Below are 6,000 nucleotides of genomic sequence, written 5' to 3' on the forward strand. Positions count from 1 at the left end.
AGATAGGGAGATTATCCTGGGTTATCTGGGTGGGCCTAATCTGATCACATGATCCTTTAAAAGCAGAACACTTTCTGTGAGTGGTAGAAGAGAAATACAGACAAGGTGAAATTAGAGAGCTTGAGCAGGTCCTCCTCCTTGCTGGTTCTGAGCTAAGGGGACCACACGCAAAGAACAGAAAGAGGCCTCTAGGACCCAAGGGCAGACTCCAACTGATGGCCAGCAAGGGACAGTGACTTCAGTCCCACAGCTGCAACGAACTACATTTGGCCAACAACCTGAAGGAGCTTGGAAGCAGTTCTTCCCGAGAGCCCCCAGTGAGGAACGCAGCCCAGCGCACACCTTCATTTCTGCCCACCTAGACCTGCGTCAGACTTCTAACCTACAGAACTGTGAGATGATCAATTTGTATTGTTTTAAGCTGCTAAATTTGTGTTAATTTGTTAGAGCAGCAGTAGAAACTAATACAGTGATTCATATGAAAATACCTAACAAAGTGTCTGGCATTGTCAACATCTGACAAAGGGCAAGGTTGGCCATATTTCTTCCAAAACAACAGACTATAGACTTGTTCTGACAAATGCAGATTTGGGGAATTATGAACTACCCAGAATATCTACAAATTTTAGGTTATGGGTAATTCACTGCCTTTCCTTTAACTTATAAACCCACTAATACCTATCTTCCTGATAAACTCTAAGTATCACACAGGAGACTAACGGCCAGACTGTGAGCACTAACCCTGCCCCACCAAACACCCTGCAGGAACCTGTCCCAGAGCTTATTCTGCTGCACAGAAATTATGTCCAGGTCTGCTTCTCCCACTAGACGGTGAGACCCAGCCCTTCATGTATGAGTTATTGAGTCCTCCTCCGTATCTAAAGCTAACATGGTATATCAGTACATCGTAGGAAATCTCTATAGTGTTTGTTAATACTATTAATATATATGACATATAACTTAATATGGATATTTCAAATGCCAACAGGTACATGCTTTGCCAACCTTGACCTCTGACTGCCCTTTGCCTTCCCCAACCTCAAGACAGATCACTTAGAAAGTGAAATGTCAAGAAATTGTTTCGCTGGGCGCCGTCTGGGCACGGTGGTTCACGCCTGTAATCCTAGCACTCTGGGCGGCTGAGGCGGGAGGATTAATTGTTTGAGCTCAGAAGTTTGAGACCAGCCTGAGCAAGAGCGAGACCCCGTCTCTACTAAAAATGGAAAGAAATGATCTTGACAGCTAAAAGATATATATAGAAAAAAAAAATTAGCTGGGCATGGTGGCACATGCTTGTGGTCCCAGCTACTCGGGAGGCTGAGGCAGAAGGACTGCTTGAGCCCAGGAGTTTGAGGTTGCTGTGAGCTAGGCTGATGCCACTGCACTCTAGCCCAGGCAACAGAGCAAGACTCTGTCTCAAAAAAAAAAAAAAGTATATATAATGCAAGACATTACCAAAAAGTTTATTAAGGTTCCATCATAGCTACTTGTCCTTAACTCTGAGACAAAGTATGCAGCCAAGCCACTAAACTTTTTTAAAAGCAAAAAAAGGGGGAAGAAAAAGAACTTCCGCTTTAAAATCCACATTTTCAGAGATCTCCATTATTTATACCATTGCCACTAGAAGAAATTTTCTCTGCTGTATTTGGTTTAAAGAATTAAAGGTTGAAGGCTGAGAAGATTCTTAGAAATTATCTAGTTTAAGACCCTCAAAGGTGACAAAACTAAAGCCCAGAGGAGATGGCCTTGCAGGAAGAAACAGTAAATTCCAGCACCAGAAGTAGACCCAATAAATTCTAATTAAGTACTCTGTACTATGCAACCGACACTAGGAAATAATAGCGAAACATTAATCTAAAAACCCTTTGGAGAGTCAAAGAATTACAGATTTAAAATAACATGAATTCATGGTATAGAAAAAGAACCTCTCATTTAACCTCATATGCAAACTGTGCCTAAATCTATCAGAACATTTTTCAAGCTATGGTACGGTTAACCACTTACTGTCCAAACCCACTCTGTCCTTGAAGATCATAAACTCCTAAAGGACAGGACTTAAAGAGACCAGGGAAGGCTTCAGAGAGAAAGTGCCACCTAAATGGAGCCACAAAAATGGATCAGCAGGAGCTGAGTGACTGGAGGGGGGGTTAGGGCAGAGTGGGAGTTTGTATGACAAGTTACAGTAAGGACAGCTGCAGTTATTAACAATTTCATCTTGTACCCCTGCTATTTATACCTCATCTCTGTTCAGAAAGTTCAGGTTGGACACTAGGGCTCCTGGCGCCTGCTGCTGTTTAACACAAACTGTCCAGCTGGATTTTGCATTCCCCAGACAGGACGATCATCCGGGAATACAATAGGTGTTTTTCAAAAGTTTGATGAAGGGGTAAACTGGTGAATGATTTCACTTTTTTTAGTGCCTGAGAAATACAGTCTGAGGGCAGCATCAGGTCTTCCCATCAAGCTGAGATCCAGTTTCCCCACCCACGGACCCCACCCTGGCTCTCCTCTCATAAATCTGACCTCTAACTGTAACTGCCTGGCCTCATTCCGTGGGTAGATTCTCCTGCTTCAAACGCATTTTCCAGCCCGCCAAATTCTTGACAGAGTTTCTCCACTCTCCAGGCGCTGAGAGCTACAAAATCTGGCTTTCCAGATGTTTTTTCCTCCCAATCCTAACGGAAGAAATCAAGAAGCGCCGGGCAGAGGGGCTCTGCTCCCTCCAATCAGAGACTGCTCCGGGCGGCCGAGCCCAGAGGCAGAGCAGGAAGCGCGGCCGCCTGACACGCGGTCCCCAGGCGCGGTGACAGCCCCGCTGCCGGGACCGCCGCTGCCGGCCCCTGCGCGTTTGGCAGAGACGACAGAAAATCACAGCGCGGGTCTACGGCCTGCGTGGGCCAGCGGTGCTCCTCGCGCACAGCCGGGCGCACCCCAGGGACACCTCGACCAGTGCACGGAGCCCCCCAACACACGCGGCGCACACACGGACACACACGAACTCCCCAATACACACACGGACACACAGGGGCCCCCCAACACACACGCTCACACACGGACTCCCCAGTACACATGCACACACCGGCCCCCAACACACACACGCATATACGGGCCCCCTAACATTCACACACGCACACACGGACACACACAGATCGTCCAATACACACGCACACACGGGCCCTCCAACACACACGCAGGCCCCCCAACACTCACACGCACACACACGCACACACGGACCCCCCAACACTCACACGCGCACACACGCACACGCGGGTCCCCCAACACACGCACACCCACACACGGACCCCCCCAACACTCACACACACGCACACACGGACCCCCCAACACTCACACGCACGCACACACGGGTCCCCCAACACTCACACACACGCACACACGGGCCCCCCAACACTCACACACACGCACACACGGGCCCCCCAACACGCACACGCACACACGGGCCCCCCCAACACACATACACACACGCACACACGGGCCCCCCAACACTCACACACACGCACACACGGCCCCCCAACACTCACAAACACGCACACACGGGCCCCCCAACACGCACAGGCACACACGGACCCCCCAACACGCACAGGCACACACAGGCCCCCCAACACTCACACACACAACCCCCAACACTCACACACACGCACACACGGGCCCCCCAACACGCACAGGCACACACGGACCCCCCAACACGCACAGGCACACACGGGCCCCCCCAGCACACACACAGGCCCCCAATACACACGCGCGCGCGCACGGGGGCGGGCCGCACCCAAATGGGGGTCACACTCAGATAAACCAAGGGGGACAGGTGACTGGGACCCCACGGGCGCCGGTCTCCGCAGTCACCCTCAGTGACACTCGCTGAGCCAGCCACACGGGTGGGGGGGTGAGGACAGAGCCTCCCATCGCACAGTGCCCGGGACCCCCACGCGCGAAGGTCCACCGTCACCTTCGGTGACACACCGGGAGCCGGCCACACCGCGGGGGGACGGGAGCGAGCCCACGCAGGGCCCACGCAGTCGCACTCAATGACAAACTGAACCAGGCACACGCGGGAGCGGGAGACCGAGACAGCCCCCACGCGCAGGGTGGCCGGGCCCACGCGCGGGTCCACGCAGGGCCGCAGCGGGCGCGGAGCCCCCGGGGCCACCCCGGAACAGAGACAATGTGCGGTCCGTGTGCGACCGGCCGGCGACCCCCGCTCCGACCCGCCTAGCCCGGCCACCGGACCGCGCCCGGCCTGGAGCCCCCGGCCGCCCGCAGACTCACCTCAGGCCGCCGCCTCGCCGACTGGCTCCCGCAGAGTGGAGCGCAGCCGAGCAGCCGGCAGAGCCGCGGCCGCCTCAACAATGGAGCCCCGGGGCGGGGTCGCCGTCACCGCCGCCTCAGCAGGTCCGGGCGCTCGAGCTCCGGCTCCGAGCGCGGGGCAGCAGCAGACCGGGCAGCAGCGGGCAGGCGGGCACTGCGCAGGCGCACTCAGCCCCGCCCGCCGCCCGCCGCCCCGCCCCCGGCGCGGCCCCCGTCCAATGGGGAAGGCGCTGCGCCGAGGGGGCGGGGCCTGGGGAACAAAGGGAGGCTGGGCGGGGCCGCGCTGGGGCTGGGCCTGCCGGGGTCGTTCTGGGAGGCCGGGCCCAGGGCTGACCCAGCTGTCGCCTTCGGCAAGGCCCGCCTGGACCTCCGCTTGGGAGTCGGTTCAGCAGGCTGTGCTCGTCCGAAAGCCAGAATTCAGATTTGTCTCTGTCAGGGCACAGAGCGAGAGGCAGTTTCCCTTTACAGAAAGGGAAACTGAGGCCCAAGGAGCGAGATCACCTGCCGCCCGAAGCCAGTGATGTCCCATTCACTGGGTCATCTCTTTGTCATTCAGCAGACTTTTCGCAGCACGGACGGCGCGCGTTAGAGCGGGGTGGAAGAAAACTTGGTCACGCGGGACCAGGGCTTCTCTGCTTCGCTTCAGTACACGATCAGGGAGCCAGGAGCGAGTGTGGACCGTTTCCCTTTCTTGCCTCAGAGCGTTTGTGTTTTTCCTGTTCCCCACCTGAAATGCCCTGCTCTCCCCATCTGTCACCCCCGATATATCCAAGATCGGTACCAATCTTCTCTCAAACCTCTGTCCTGTGTCCCCCACGAATAAGCCTCTGCCTTATTCAAGCTTCTTGCATCATGTGACCCACGCTCTGGGTTTCTATCTGCTTCACCAGCTGCGCTACCCACTTCTCTGCCCAGCCTGTGCCTGGTAGGGTGACCCTTCTATCTGGGGTGGGCACGCTCACCCGGAAAGCCGATGCTCTCCCGGGCTGGAAAACCATCCGCTCTGGGCCTGCCAGGTTGGGCCAGGGGGCAGCTCAGACTTCTCACCTCCAAACACAGTGCTTTATCAGGGCCCCAACCTGCTCACCCAGATTCTTCCCCTTCTCAGTAAACAGCCCCCACGGCTGCTCAGGTGAAAATACCAAATCACCCTGAGTCCTTCCCCACCCTCTGACACAATCCTTGCCTTCCCAGGGCATTCAGTGCTACCTGGGTTTCAGCTCCAGCTGGGGTGTTCTAAGTGGTTCTCTCCCTGGTGAAGTGTGGCCTCTCTAGGACAAAGCAGGGATCCCCTCTGATTCACTTCTGTCCCCAAGAACAGGACCTGGCACCCCGAAGACATGTGGGGGATGTAGAAGAGTGGATGGATAAACAGGTAAGGTCTCCACCATGGCTGGGGCAGACCCCAACGCCATCTCCCCCCCCCACACACACACACACCCCTGCACTCTCACACCCGCACAAACACACACACACCTGGACTCTCACACATGCACTCTCACACACACACTTGCACTCTCACACATGCACTCTCACACACACCTCTGCACTCTCACACCCGCACAAACACACACACACCTGCACTCTCACACATGCACTCTCTCACACACACACCGCTGAAAGAGCCTGGCCCCTGATCGGATTTGCCCAATAAATTCCTCCATGGACCTGAGAAGC

General features: G+C 55.4%; 1 protein-coding gene across 1 annotated transcript in view; it reads right to left on the reverse strand.

Moving 5' to 3' along the window:
• AFAP1 (actin filament associated protein 1) overlaps positions 1–4,427 on the reverse strand; it is a 173,978-nt gene extending 169,551 nt beyond the window's left edge. The window contains exon 1 of the mRNA XM_045528283.1: positions 4,285–4,427. The gene's annotated coding sequence lies outside the window, so the exon portion shown is untranslated. The remainder of the gene's footprint in view (positions 1–4,284) is intronic.
• Between the last annotated feature and the right edge of the window lie 1,573 nt (positions 4,428–6,000).

Source organism: Lemur catta, chromosome 17 (assembly GCF_020740605.2).
Source record: "Lemur catta isolate mLemCat1 chromosome 17, mLemCat1.pri, whole genome shotgun sequence".
NCBI lineage: Eukaryota > Metazoa > Chordata > Mammalia > Primates > Lemuridae > Lemur > Lemur catta.